This window comes from Sapajus apella, unplaced genomic scaffold (genome assembly GCF_009761245.1).
Source record: "Sapajus apella isolate SASKATOON/1434 unplaced genomic scaffold, GSC_monkey_1.0 scaffold108, whole genome shotgun sequence".
Taxonomy (NCBI): Eukaryota; Metazoa; Chordata; class Mammalia; order Primates; family Cebidae; genus Sapajus; species Sapajus apella.
The window spans coordinates 5,082,867-5,098,364 of record NW_022437048.1 but is presented as its reverse complement, the minus strand read 5'-3'; positions in this window follow the sequence as shown (position 1 = coordinate 5,098,364).

The following is a 15,498-nucleotide window of genomic DNA, read 5'->3' as shown; positions in this document are numbered from 1 at the left end:
CTTTTTCCATTTCCTTCATTTTTAACATGCTTATTGTCAGTTCAATTCCTCATTTGCTATTTAAATATCTGAAGACATTTAGGTATTGTATTAAATTAATCTTTCTGAATACATGTTTTCAGAGTCTTCTGACTAGCTCATTGATGCTGAGGAATGGGGCATTGCTCTAAAGATATTTGAAAATATGGAAGTGACTTTGGAACTGGGTAATGGGCAGAGATTGGAAGAGTCTGGAGGGCTGAGAAAAAGAAAGATGAGGAAAACTTTGAAACTTCCTAGAGACTTGTTAGAATAGTTGTGAACAAAATGTTGGTAGTGATATGGACTGTAATGTCCAGGCTGAAGAGGTCTCACAAGGAAATTAGTAACTTATTGAGAACTCTGTCTCCTTGAATACCAAATCATGAATTACTTGGGGTAAGAGTACTATAGGGAGGCACAAGAAGAGGGTTGTGGAGGGTGACCAGGGGACTTCAGATTTCCCATGGGTATGTGAAAAATGTGGGCTTAAATTGGAAACAAAAGGCACTGCTCCTTTGTTGTTAAAAGTATAAGGAGTTGAGGGCGTGTGTGACATCTTTTTCTAAAGGTTGAATTCCACATACAACTTTTATTCCATATTCAAGATATTTATCCTGATTTTTCTAGATAGTATTTAAGAGAGTCTGTGGGAATAAATAGAAGATACAAATTTGATTGTAAGTACTATCTTTCTCCCAATGTAATCTTGTTATACCTTTGGATACCAGATTCGGTAAAGTGATGAGAATAATGCCCATATGGCACTCAAGTTAAGATGAAGTCATACCAGAGTAAGATGGGCTCCTAATCCAATGTAACTAGTATCCTTATAAGAAGATGGTCATGTGAAAGAAGACACAGGAGAAAACGTCATTTGAAGACAGAGACAGAAATTGGAAGTATGCTGCCACAAGCCAAGAATGTCTGGGGCTACCAGAAACCGGAAAAGTCAAGGAAGGAACCTTCCCCTACAGGTTTCACAGGGAAGATGCCCCTGTAGACACCTTGATTTCAGACTTCTAGTCTGTAAAACTATGAGATAAATTTTTATTCTTTTAAGCCACCCAGAATGTGGGTACGTTATTACAAATGGAGACAAGGATTTCTTAGTATGTAAGTAATATCCCCATGATGTCTTGAATGCTTTTCTGCTTCATAGTCATATGTATCTAGAATATATTTTAAAAGCCCATGGCATTGCAGGCATAGTGACTCATGCACATAACACATTTAAGGATTAGAGAGCCTGGATCTGTATTCAAAAGCTTCTGTATGTGGATGTAAGGACCTACCTGAGTGGGACACTTCCTCCCAGATCTCTTAGAGGTCCCATCAGCCTCTGTGCTTGGTGATCTTCAAGCCCAGGAGAAACAGAAAAACAAATGAGCGAGTGGCCATGAGAGGATGCCTTTCTTAATGATTCATTTGAACCTGGAGAGAGAAGGTCATGTCTGGGGTGAAACATTTTGCTCAAACAAAGAAAAGGTAGCTGCTCCTGATGAAACTTGGCAGTTGCTCCTTTGTACATTCATTCTCCTTGAAAAAGTTCGTTGTGACTTAGTGAACCAAATTGCTGAAATATGCAAGTTATGTTTGCATCCAGCTTTCATTCTCTCAACCAATACCTTGAGGCAATTGGTGGTGTCTATTATACCAACCTCTTTTTTGTTTTGATGGAAGAATTGTTGTCTTAATTAGATAAAGATCAGTCTGGGTTGGGATTTATGTGAATGGGTTTCTCAGAATGACCCTATCTCCACGTGTTTTCCAATTAGAAGTTTTGACTTAGTCTGGAGTACTTGGGTTGGAGGCTCCAGGTTTTTTGAAGGAAGAGGATGATTGGGAGAGTGGAGGAGGAAGTCTTCTTGGGTTTAGTTCTAGGCTGACCTCATGTTATCTGAAGCCCCTGTGAAGAATGGCATTGGTCTCCAGATACCTTTACTCTTCTCAGTCTGTCAACCTTCTTAAAGTTTGTATAGACAATGGAATTCACCACATAATAATAACTAGGATAACACAGAGCAGGGTTGGCTTTTTGACTAGGATGCTTATTTAATCCTGAATTAAAATAAATATGGCTTCATTAAAGTTGGAGAATACAAATATGTAGAAAAAATAGTGAAAAAACAACCTATTATCTAATCATCCCCAAAAGCGCCATCAAGAACATTTTGACATGTATTTTCAGTTTGTCTTCCAATTCTGTGTAAATCTTTAAAACTAAAATTGTAGCTAGAAACATATTTTTATAATTTTACATTCACTAGGTAGGAGTGATAGCTGTTATAAATAAATATTTCTTTAAATTACACATATTTTTAATAGTTTTATGACCCTTCAGCATGCTAGTATTACAACTCTTTTATACCCAAATGTAGAAATAAAATATATTTAGTTGATAGAATAAATTATAATTATAAAAATATTGGCTTCTGGTTAATTATTGGTTCCAGGAACTACAGCAATCTATTATTACGATGCTGGCAGGCAGACACACAAAAAAAGTGGTGTTGGAGAGGAGATATTATTTTTTGATTTGTACCTTTCTGTAAGAGAAGTTCATTAGACACATTTTTGGCCAGATTATCTACAAAGGCAGCTGTTTGTAGTGACCCAGTAATAGATGCCACCATGATGCTGTCAGTTGCAGGATGATTATGGCTGAGACTTTAAAGGCCATAAGTGTAATTATGAATCTTTTGTGTTTAACCTGGGATAGAGCACGTTCTAAGGTGGCACAGGCAGAGGAACCTTGCCAACCGTGTGTTAAATTGACTGGTAGGAATGCCTCAGATTGTCTCCTTAATACCATGACACTTGTAACTTTTAAATTAGGTGTGTTGTGATTAGGGATACATGAGACAAACCAAGCCTGTCTCTGCACCTGGGTCACAAACATGGAGTTTTGGGGTGTAATGGAAATATTAGCTTCCATAAGGGAAACATAGATGGGTAGTGCAAATCAGGCACTGATCAGTGTGACTGTGAATAAAGATTATAGTATAGTTGTGACTAGAATTATGATATGTCCCATGCCAGGTGTTAAAAGAGGTGCTAAGATGTCCCAAGTGCCATAAGATGTCTTGGGGTGGCATTGATTTTACTCATGGTCTGGAATATCCTATTTCCCCCATCAGCCCAAATTATAGGGGAATGAGACATAGCTATAGAACTGTGATTAATGCTTTGATGGATGAAGACATTAGTAAGGCTGCCCTGCAATTGATTGTGGGGGCTCCAGTCTAAAATGTTATATTTGCCTAACTGGAGGCTATGTGCTTGTTTCCTGTGACAGACTTCCCATCTAAAGTGGAATCCTTTACTTTCCTGGCTCTGTTCTTTAGCACAGGAAGGAATGTTTGGGAAAGTAGCATTGATTGCATTGCCTGGTTTGAGGCTACCTGCAGCTAAGACTGTTAAGGCATTCCCTTTGCCATAATGTAGCCATACTTGTTTTTGGGCAGGTAAACAGTAAGGGTTAGAACCTTTAAAACTTACACACAGTGGGAGGATAGTGGAGTGATGCATTGTGTTATTTGGCACCTTAGTTGGATGTGTGCCATTACTGAGGGACCCCACTGGGGGTAAATCTATCCCTGCTAACCAAGCAGTCACGTTATTGTAGTCTGGGAAGGGAGTGTCTGCCCAAGTGACAGGGTGAAAGAAAGCCAGGTCTAAGATATGAGCCCAGCAGGTACAGGTTGCAGGCAAATGAGAGAATAAAAAAGAAACAAATTATCTGGAGTGAATGATGTCTATGTCCAGAGCAGGATTCGCTCAGCCTCTTGTCTTCGTTAGGATTCCCCAGGTGATGCCTGGGGTGTGTGTGGTCCTGTGGGCTTCCCTAGGCTGGTTCAAGTTTTTTTCTTCTTTCCATCCTTTGATGAGGACATAGTTTCCAGGCTGGGGCTGGTGTACTGGAAATTCTAGGGGTTGTGCCTGTGCTAAGAGACCTTTTATAATCTTTGTTAAAGAGCAGGTTAGTGCTTTAAGAAAAACCTGTTGTGCCTTATTTTAATGTCTAGTTTACAGAAAAATTGATACTTCTTTAACTTTAGCCAATATGTTTATACACAGAATTTCTTTTACAATTAACATTTTAAAACTTGCTTAGACCATTAAAACTGAAATCATACACATTTCCTGCATAAATTTTTCCCATAACATTTTTTACGACCTTTACAATCTTCAACACGCCTTTACTTTTTCTCTCCATTTCTCTTTACCTCTCCTTCTCTCTTTGCCCCCCTGTCTCTTTCTTTCTTCTCTTTTTACATTATCTTTTTCCTTAGTCTCACTTTCTGTGTCTATCTCTGATCTCTGTCTCTTGTAGTCTCTCTCTTACTCATTCTTTCCCTCTATTTCTCTCTTTAATCTTACTGTTTCTATCTTGAGAGGTTTTAGCAAAGTGCTTTTCTACAGCTGATTGAAATTTGTCATCTAAATTTACAAACGTAAGGGTAAATAAGGCTTGTGCCAATAGTGTTGCAGGGTTTTTTTTCCTCCATACTTCCCCTTTCCTGTTTTCTGAGCATATTTTTAAGGATGGAGTGGGTGTGTTCTACCATTGCCTGACTTTGGGGGTTATATGGGATGCCTGTGGAATGCTGGATGTTCCATGTCTGACAAAATTGTTGAAATTGTGAGCTGGCATAAGCTGGACCATTATCAGTTTTAATTTTTGTCAGCTGCTCCATAAACACAAAAGTTAAAAGATGTTTAATGACATATTGAGTGGATTCTCCAGGAAGAGTGTGTGCACTAATTAAATGAGTGTTGGTATCAATGGATACATGTACCTATCTAAGTTTTCCATATTTAGCGATGTGGGTAACATCTGTTTGCTATAACTGATTAGGTTCTAGTCCTCTAGTGTTAACACCTGTGGAAGGAGGAGATGTGCCTGCGAGCTGGTAATCCGGGCATTGCAGGATGATTTGTTTAGCTAGTCTCTGGGTAAGTTGAAATTAAGTTTCTCCAATTTTGGTGGAAAAATTGATGTGATTGGGTGGCTTAGTCAAGCAATGATGTCATAACTTGGAGGTCTGCTTGTTCATTGCCATTAAGTCAGTGGCCCAGGCAGTGAGCTGTGGGCTCTAATGTGTGTGATAAAAATAGGATGTGTGCATTAATCCAGGAATTGCTGAAATCAAAGAAAGAGAGCACACAGGGTAGGCTCCAGAGTGGACTTAATTAGAATTGTTTCAAGGTTTTGCAATAAATAAAGAGTAGGCAGAGTCGCTAACAATATTGATGGGCTGATTGGAAAAAGTCTCTAAAGCCAGAATTAAAGCTCCAATCTCAGCTCTCTGAATACTAGTAAATCCAGATCGAGTGAGTGAATTGTGTGGTCTCCACAGACTGCTACTTTTCCATGTTTACCTGAACCAACAGTAAACAGTGCTAAAGCATTAGGTATGGGGGAGTGAACTATTTTTGTAGGTAAGATTGCAGGAGTATGTGATAAGAATTGAAGGAGCTTATCAGTAAGCAGGAAATACCTGCTCTATTTGCCCTGTGTAATCAGAGAAGACTATTTGCTGATCTAAAGAGAGGGGTATTACTGCTTCGAATTGCCTTTTACTTCTTATTCTTATGACATCAGAATGCAATCTAACAACTGATTGCATCATCTGTGGCCTGAATAGATGACTTTACTAGTTAACTGAATATAGGGGGACAGAGTTTTGTCCCAGTACGTGAGCAAAAAAACCCATTCCAAAATCATATCTGGGGGGCTGTTTGTACTATTAACACTGTAGGGGAGTGTTTGGTAGGAAAAATAAATAGGTGAACTGAATAGAGCAGATCTATGTGATCTAGCTGCCTGTGAGAAATGGCTTGCTCAATTTCCTCAATTTCTCTTTCTGCTGTAGGGGTTAAATATCCAGCAGAATCCAGGGCTGCATTGCCCTTTAAGATAGAAAACAGGTTTTGTAGTTTATCAGTAGGAGTTTCCAAAGTGGGGCAGAGCCAATTAATGTCTCCCAATTATTTTTGAAAATCATTAAGGTGTGCAAGTTGCTAGTATTTAATTTAGTCTTTTGTGGTCTCACTGACTGGGAAGTTAATAGGTACCCAAGATATTTCCAAGGAGAGGACAGCTGTACTTTCTCAGGTGCAATGGTTAAACCTTTTAGTTGTGTTGGAGATTTTAGCCCAGGATTTGATTGGCTGTTTTTTTTTTTTTTTTTTTTTTTGGTAAGTTCTTTTTGTGTTAGATTGTTCCTTTGAATATTTATTTCCCTGTGCCTAGATCTTATTGTCTGAGATCTTGATTTTCTTTGGCTGAATCAGTGAGTTTGGCTTAATTTTTATTTGAAAATTTCTTTGATTACTGGAAAGAGTTTTGAATTGATCTAATTCTTAGATTTTTTTGGTGAACTTCAATGAAAATTTTCCTGGGCAAGATTTAGCAGATCTAAAACTTGTTTCAAGAAGTAAGTTCACATGAGTTTGGGGTTGAAAGAAGACTACCTTGTTGGATAGGAAACATTTGACTAGGATTCATCTCTGATCTCTTAGAAGCAATAGAATTTAAATGAGTTTGAGAGACTGTGGATCTTTGTTGACTAGATGAATTTGATTGAAGTTGAATCTGACCAGTTTTAGTGGAAGAAGGTACATGCTAATGTGAAGCTGGTCCTTTAGAAGAAAGATTTTATAATAGTCTAGTTTTTGGCTTATTTTTCTTGTGTCCACTTACCTGCAAAAGAAAAATGAAAACATTAAGCCTATATAAGATGGCAAGTACTACCTTCAGGCCTAGGCAAAAGGGATCCCTCATTTGAGTCTTGAAGTTTAGAGGTCCTTATTTTGGCCCTCATGTGGCCATAGAGGGCAACAGGAGTAATCACCAGAAGGTTTTTTTTTCCCTCTCTTCCTGAGCTCACTTCCAGAAGTGCAAAAGCTTCTTCCTTGGGTTCATCCTACTAACAGAGACCATGTTGCTACTGTGCATATGTACCCCTAGGCTGGAGGGGAAATTGAGGAGGATGTTTGGCCTGGAGTATCCACATTTGTTTTCACATGACCTCTGTTGGGGTGGTGGGGAGGGAGGGAGGAGGAGCCAGGGATGAGAAGACAAGCAGGTAGGCTACAGGTGCTCATTATTACTCTTCCACTTTCTGACAAAGAACTTATGAGTCTGATAATCCTAAATGCAGTTTTTTGGCTTCTGCTTTTCTTTGATTTTTCTTTCTTTTTTTTTTTCATTATACTTTAAGTTCTGGGGTACATATGCAGATCTTGCAGGATTGTTACGTAGGTATACAGATGCAATGGTGATTTGCTGCCTCCATCCCCCTGTCACCTACATTAGGTATTTCTCCTGATGTTATACCTCCCCAATCTCTCCAGCCCCTGCTATCCCTCCTCTAGCCCTCTGCCACCCAACAGACCCCAGTGTGCGATGTTCCCCTCCCTTTGTTCTTATTGTTCAATACCCACTTATAAGTGAGAACATGTGGCATTTGGTTTTCTGTTCTTGTGTCAGTTTGCTGAGAATGATGGTTTCTAGATGCATCTATGTCTCTACAAAGGACACGAACTCATCATTTTCTGTGGCTACATAGTATTCCATGGTGTATATGTGCCACATTTTCCTTGTCCAGTCTATCATTGATGGGCATTGAGTTGCTTCCAAATCTTTGCTATTGTGAACAGTGTCTCAATGAACATACATGTGCATTTGTCTTTATAATAGAATGATTTGTAATCCTTTGGATATATACCCAGTAATAGGATTGCTGGTCAAATGGTATTTCTAATTCTAGATCCTTGAGGAATAGCCACACTGTTTTCCACAATGGTTGAACTAATTTACACTTCCACCAGCAGTGTAAAAGCATTCCTATTTCTCCACATCCTCTCCAGCATCTGTTGTCTCCATATTTTTTAGTGATTGCCATCCTAACTGATATGCGATGGTATCTCAAAGTGGTTTTGATTTGCATTTCTCTAATAACCAGTGAGGAAGAGCATTTTTTCATGTTTGTTTGCTGCATAAATGACTTCTTTTGAAAAGTGTCTGTTCATATCCTTTGCCCACTTTTTGATGGGGTTGTTTGATTTTTGCTTGTTAATTTGTTTAAATTCTTTGAAGATTCTGGATATTAGCCTTTGTCAGATGGGTAGCTTGCAAAAATTTTTTCCCATTCTGTTGGTTGCCAGTTCAGTCTAATGATTGTTTCTTTTGCTGTGCAGAAGCTCTTAAGTTTAATTAGATTCCATTTGTCTATTTTGGCTTTTGTTGCCATTGCTTTTGGTGTTTTAGTCATGAAGTCCTTGCCTATGCCTGTGTTCTGAATGATTTTGCCTAGATTTTCTTCTAGGGTTTTTATGATGTTAGGTCTTATGTTTAAATCTTTAATCCATCTGGAGTCAATTTATACTCTTTTGCATTTTTCTCAAAGATAAAGTAATACAAGTGTATTTATTAAGACCCATCCCTCCATATGTAGGTGCTGCCACCATTCTTACTTCCCCCATTGATTTTTCTCATTTCTGATACATTATTTTAAAGATACTCTGTTTTCATTATAAAACTCCCTGCATGAGTTGTAAGTTATAAGTACTTCCCATATAGTTTTATAACTACAAAACTTTTATAGTTTTGTAGTTATCAATTCCAGGCTTTTCATCCTAACATTTTGGGTCATTTTATGGTTGTACTGATGTGCATAGTATAGCCCTTCCTTCATTAGCATTACCATCCCTATGTGATAAGATATTTGTATAATAACAAAGTTCTTAAGAATGTTTAGACCACGTTTAAAGACAACATATATAATATTAAAAAGGTGACTGAACTGAAAGCTATATGGAGGTAGGAGTATAATCTGTCTGCTTCTATGCTCAATTTCCAGAACTTATGTAAATACATATAATACCACACAATAAAAATTTATTGAATCAATTAATAGCTGATATACTTATACTTGGCTTTATTCCAATCTTTGTTGTTTAATCTTTGGAAGCCCTTAAAATACTTTAAATTGGTTGTATATATAAATAGAGTTTTCCTGTCCCCCAACCCTCATCAGCTCCCCTCACCCCACTTGCCCTGGGACCACTGTTTATGTTTTCAAATGTTTAGCGTTCCTTACATTTCTCAAAATATATCTTGAGGAAACATGTCTTTTTCTTACAAGGGATGTGCTGTTAATTTTCCTTCTTCTCATCCCTTCTCATCCCCTTCCTTTTTCCTCATTTTGTTTTTTTCTTCCCATTTTTCTGTCTCCTTCCATTTTAAATTACTATTTAAAAATGTTTTCAATTGATGTATAATAGATGTACATATTTTCAGGGTACATGTGATAATCTAATACATTAATATAATTTGTAATGATCAAATTAGTGTAATTGGGATATTCATTACCTTAAATGTATCTTTTCTTTATGCTAGAAACATTCAAATTATTTTCTTCTATCTATTTTAAAATGTAGTCACCTTACTGATCTATCAAACATTAAGTTTTATTTATTCTTCTCCTTTCTTTGTCATTTGTGTGCTGGTGCTTCGTCCTGGGCAAAGTGTTAGAAGCTGGAGAATTCAAAGATGTTCAGGACAGATATGATGCATATGCTCATGGAGTCTAAGTCTAACATTGATAATGAGAAATATTATCCTATATTCCTCCATTGCAGTGTGAAACTCATATGACATTTTAAAGGTCAAAACAAAAAAATGAACTTTTATAGTTCTATTTGTAAGGCTGTTTTCCCCTGGAGATTAAATATTTTTCTGGTCTTTTCTTCCTTATTTGGAGTTTTTCTTAGCCAAAATGTAAGTAAACTAGATATAACCATTACATACTGAAAAGACGCATACAGCTCCCCATACAGTGAATTATGTTAGGATTAATGTCAGGTAGACAGGACATATCACTAATGTTAAAAAATTATTTGCTGGTAGAAAAGAAAATCAAGACATGATAAATTAGGCAGAATGTGGATTTCATTAGAATTAGTCCTATGAAATCTCATAAATTTTTTTGTCATACTGTTAAATTACATAATGATTAAAAAATAAAATAGCATTACTAACCATATTTTAATCTGAAAGAACATTTAGAAATGCTGGTCTAATCAGTGGATTTTTACAGTAATCATTAGAAATGCAATGCTTAAGAAAATAACCTTGCTCTATTCAAAAGTCTTAGTTTTTGAATTCCCAGGTATTTACCTTCTAAGGAATACTTCCTTCAGATCTGGTCAAACTACTTGTCAGTTGTATTCTTGTTGGTTACTGTGCCTAGGCATTTTTGTAGCAAAGAAGCAACTTAAAATCTAACATAGCAAATACGAAAGATCAGTGAGAGAAAATTTCTTATAGCCTTCCTACTAGATGCTTTTAAGAACAGGAAATACTGTAATTGAGTAAAGGTCATGTGTGGATTGAGGCTTTTATACCAAGAATGGTTGGTTGTTTGTTTAGTTGACAGTTGTCCTTTGTATCTTGATTACTTCCTGAGAAACAATGGGCTGTGTCTTAATATGCATATTTTCCTCTTGTTAAGTATGTGCTCTGGACAGAAGTGTCAGTTATTTTGGGGGCTACAGTGGACTCTCTTGCTAATCAATAGAAATCAGACTAGGTAAAAACATCTCTATGCATACAAATGAAATCACATATTACTGAATACATTTGAAACTATAAAATAATTAATTAAGGAAATTACAAAATATTTACAGCTGAATAACAGTGAAATACAAAAAACCAGTATTTATGGGACACAAAGGAACATGTAACCTCTAGCTCTCAAATATAAAAAAATGAGAAACACTGAAAACAAATGAGTTAAACTTTTGACATCTCTAAGAACTTGGCAAAAGCAACAAAATACACAAGAGAAAAAAGAAAGTAATATAAGGGCAGAAATAAATGAAATAGAGAAAAAGGAATAACAACAAAAAAAGATGCCTTGTGAACAGAGCCATAGCCCCTTCACAGTTTTGTAGACTCACTAAAATTTTTTATTCAGTCTGATGAGAGTTGTTCTTGATGATATTACCAACAGTTTTTTTATGTCATACTTTTCTCACATCTAATATTAGTTAATGTGAGTAGTTTGCATTTCATCTTCAGATTCTTTTTCCTTCTTTTTTTTAAACTTTTACTTCAGGTTAAGGGGTACACATGAAGGATTGCTATATAGGTAAACTCAAATAATGAGTGTTTGTTGTAAAGATTATTTCATTACCCAGGTACTAAGACTTGTACTCAGTAGTTATTTTTTTGGCTCCTCTCCTTCCTTCCATCCTTCACCCTCAAGTAGGCCCCAGTATCTGTTATTCCTTTGTGTCCATGAGTTCTCATAATTTAGCTCGTGTTTATAAGTAAGAACATGTGGTATTTGGTTTTCTGTTTCTGTGTTAGTTTTCCAAGGATAATGGCTTCCAGGTCCATCCATGTTCCTGCAAAATACATGATCTCATTCTTTATGGCTGCATAGGATTCCACGGTGTATGTGTACACATTTTCTTTATCCAGTCTGTTATTGATGGGCTTTTATGTTGATTCTGTGTTTTTACTATTGTGAACAGTACTTCAATGAACATTTGTGTGCATCTTTATGGTAGAATGATTTGTATTCCTCTGAGTATATACTCAGTAATGGGATTGCTGTGTCGAATGGTAATTCTGTTTTTGGCTCTCTGATGAATCACTACATTGATTTCCACAATGGTTCAACTAATTTACACTCCCACCAATAGTGTAGAAGTGTTCTCTTTTCTCTGCAACCTCACCAGCACCTTTTTTTTTTTTTTTTTTTTTTTTTTACCTTTTACTAATAGCCATTCTGACTGGTGTGAGATGGTATCTCATTGTGGTTTTGATTTGCATTTCTCCAATGATCAGTGATATTGAACTTTTATTCATATGCTTGTTGGCTGCAGGTATGTCATCTTTTGAAAAGTGTCTGTTCATGTCCTTTCCCCACATTTTAATGCTTTTTTTTCTTATAAATTTGTTTAAGTTTCTTATAGATACTGGATATTAGACCTTTATCTGATGCATAGTTTGCAAATATTTTCTCACAGTCTGTAGGTTGTCTGTTTACTCTGTTGATGGTTTCTTTTGCTGTGTAGAAGCCTTTAAGTTTAATTAGGTTCCATTAATCAATTTTTGCTTTTGTTGCAATTGCTTTTGGTGTCTTCATCATGAAACTTTTACCTGTTCCTATGTCCAGAATTTTATTGCCTAGGTTGTCCTCCATGATTTTTATATTTTGGGGTTTTACATTTAAGTGTTTAATCTACCTTGAGTGGATTTTTGTCTATAGTGTAAGGAAAGGGTCCCATTTCAATCTTTTACATGTGGCTAGCCAGTTATCCAGGCATCATTTATCAAATAGGGAGTCCTTTCTCCATTTCTTATTTTTGTCAGCTTTGTCAGAACAGATGGTGGTAGGTGTGTGTTCTCATTTCTAGGCTATCTATATTGTTCCATTGATCTATGTGTCTGTTTTTATAATAATACCATGCTGTTTTGGTTACTGTGGCCCTGTAGTATAGTTTTGATGCTGGGCAGGTGAGCCCCAAAGTGGAACTTAGTCTGCAAGGGTTCTTGGATTTACCCAAGAAAGAATTCAAGGGCAAGCTGGAGGTAGAAGTAAACAGCTTTATTGAACAGGCAGTGTTACAGTTCTGGTGGTGTTATAGCTCCTTGATTGCGCCTGCAGGGCTACTCCTATAAGCAGAGAGTAGCAGTTTAGGGCAATTTTGCAGTCATATTTATACCCACTTCTAATCGCATGCAGTTTAAGCGGTGGTTTATGTAGGAAAGAAGTAGTAACTTTTGGATCATTGGGTGCCATGGAAATGGACAGTAACTCCCAGGTATTGCCATGGTGATAGTAAATTGACTTAGCGCACTAGTGGGTGGGTCAATTGAAAGCTTCTTTTGACCCTGTCCTGTTTTAGATAGTCTTCTATCTGGTCTGTGTCTGAGCCCTGCCTCTGGGGTCAAGTCCCGTCCCCTACTTCAGTTTGAATTTGGATAATGTGATGCCCCAGATTTGTTGTTTTTGCTCAGGATTGCCTTGGCTATCTGTGGGCTTTTTTTTTTTGGTTCCATATAAATTTTAAAATAGTTTTTTTCTAGCTCTATGAAGAATGTCATTGGTAGTTTGACAGAAATAACATTGAATCTGTAAGTTGCTTTGGGCATTATGGCCATTTTAATGATATTGATTCTTACTATACTTTACTTAATTTTTTTTTCCCCACCAGTACATAGCATCAGCATAGTGATGGTGTTTCTCTGTAACACCAAATAAATATATATTTAATTTATATACAATATAACACATTTCTTAGAAGAAATAATCATTACAAAGCTTCTGGTGTTAGGTTCGATCTTTCAGTAATTATCTGTATGTCTGCCTGTCAGCCTCATGATTGAATAAAGTGGTAAATATTAAAATTACCGGCCCCCTGATTCAGTCACCTCCCACTATGTCCCCCCTCCTACACTGAGGATTACAGTTTGACATAAGATTTGGGTGGGAATACAAATCCAAACCATATCAGAAATGATCCAGATGTGGTGGAAGAAACTCTTGTTCCAGAAGCAGTAGTGGCATCTGGTGTTGCAGAGAGTAGCGATGAATAAAACAGCAGTAGGTATATAGAGTTTGGAATTAGAAGTTGGCTTATGTGTATGCAGAAATATTCAGTCACTGGTAATATCAAAGCAGTAGAAGAACTGATGCAATCAGTTGTACTTGTGTGGAGATTAGTGGTGTCAGGTTCATAATCAAGTGTAATATTATCAAATGTACTGGGATAAAATGTCATATCCTCTGTGGAGACTAGAGCATTGACTATAGAGGAGGTAGGCAAAATGAATAAAGTATGGGAGAGTCAATGAGTGTAGATGTGGCAGTTGAGTTAGAGGAAGTAGGAATGTCTGTGGGATCGAGGTGGTCACAGTTGATATTGTGAACTGGAGGCAGAAGATGTAATGGAAGCTGATAAAATATTAAGAGATGTGGTGGAATTAGACCAAGTATTAGTGGTAGCAGTGCTGGAGGCAGCTGAGGAAGTATTGGTGCCTGCTGGTGTATTGGTAGAAAGAGAAACAGTGGGTATAAGTGCAAGAGGTGGTAAGTAAAACTGTGATGAGAGCCAGTGTGGTGATGGCAGCCAGAGAGTAGTAACAGAAGATGTGGTTCTTGCTAGGGGAGATTGCATTAGGCTGTTCTCCCATTGCTATAAAGAACTACCTGAGACTGGATATTTTATGAAGAAAAGAGGTTTAATTGGCTTACAGTTCTGGAGACTGTACAGGAAATGTGGCTGGGGAGACCTCAGGAAACTTACAATCATGGCAGAAGGCGAAGGGGAAGCTGGCACATCCTACATGGCCGGAGCATGAGGAAGAGAGCAAAAGGAGGTGCTGCACAATTTTTAACAACTAGATTTTGTAAGAACTCACTATCATAATAATAGCAAGAGGGAAATTCGCCCCTATGATTCAGTCACCTTCCATTAGGTCCCTCCGCCAACACTGACGATCATTACAATTTGACTTGAGATTTGGGTGGGTATATAAATCCAAATCATATCAGAGATGATCCAGATGTGGTAGAAGAAGCTTTTGTACCAGAACCAGCAATGGCAGCTGGTGTTGTAGAGAGTAGCTGTGGCAGCCTCTGGGAAAATGGAAGTAGAAATGGTAGTAGGGTTGGAGCTGATAAGGACAGCTGTGCCTGTGGGAGAAAGGGCAGTGTAGGCCTCTGTGGTGGTAAAGAGTGGCAGTGGGAGTGGCTAATAGTGCCTCCAGGTGAGGCAGAGAAAGCAACTGGGGTGGGGGCTGGTATTGGTAAGTGCAGATGTGCAAGTATAGTTGTGGGGGGAGTGGTAGCAGGAGAAATGTTGACAATTAACATGTCATTTGATGTTGGGGGAAAGTCCCTAGATGTGGTCAGATAGACAGATTACTGACTGCATCAGATATAGAGAAAGGAGTAGAAGGAGAATATGTAAGTGCAGGTGTGGTAGGTACAGCTGATATTTCAGATATGGTAGTGGCAGCAGTGACTGCAGGTGTTGTAATGAGAGACAATGAAGTAGTATTATCCACATAAAGTTAGTAGGTTTATATGTAGATAAAGCATTAAAGATTGAAACTTTGGCTGTGTCACCTTCCAAGGTAAATGCAATAGATGTGATGATTGCAGTCATATCTGTGGCCAAGGTCTTAAATAAGGTTGTGGCATTAGAAGTGATGCTTCTAGATTTCAGATCAATAGCTATGGTGATACCTGTGGAAGCAAGTGTGCTGATAGTCTCAGCCGATTTGTAGGTACTTCCAATGTGACTGGTAGTAGATGTGGAAGTTGATGTGATACTGGCAGTGGGGGTGGAGGCAGTTGTCATGGGTTGGGAAATATTTGTGGGAAATGAATTTATGTTGGTGGCCTCTGATGATGAGTTGGTAGCAGATGTAACCTTAACAGTAATTGATTA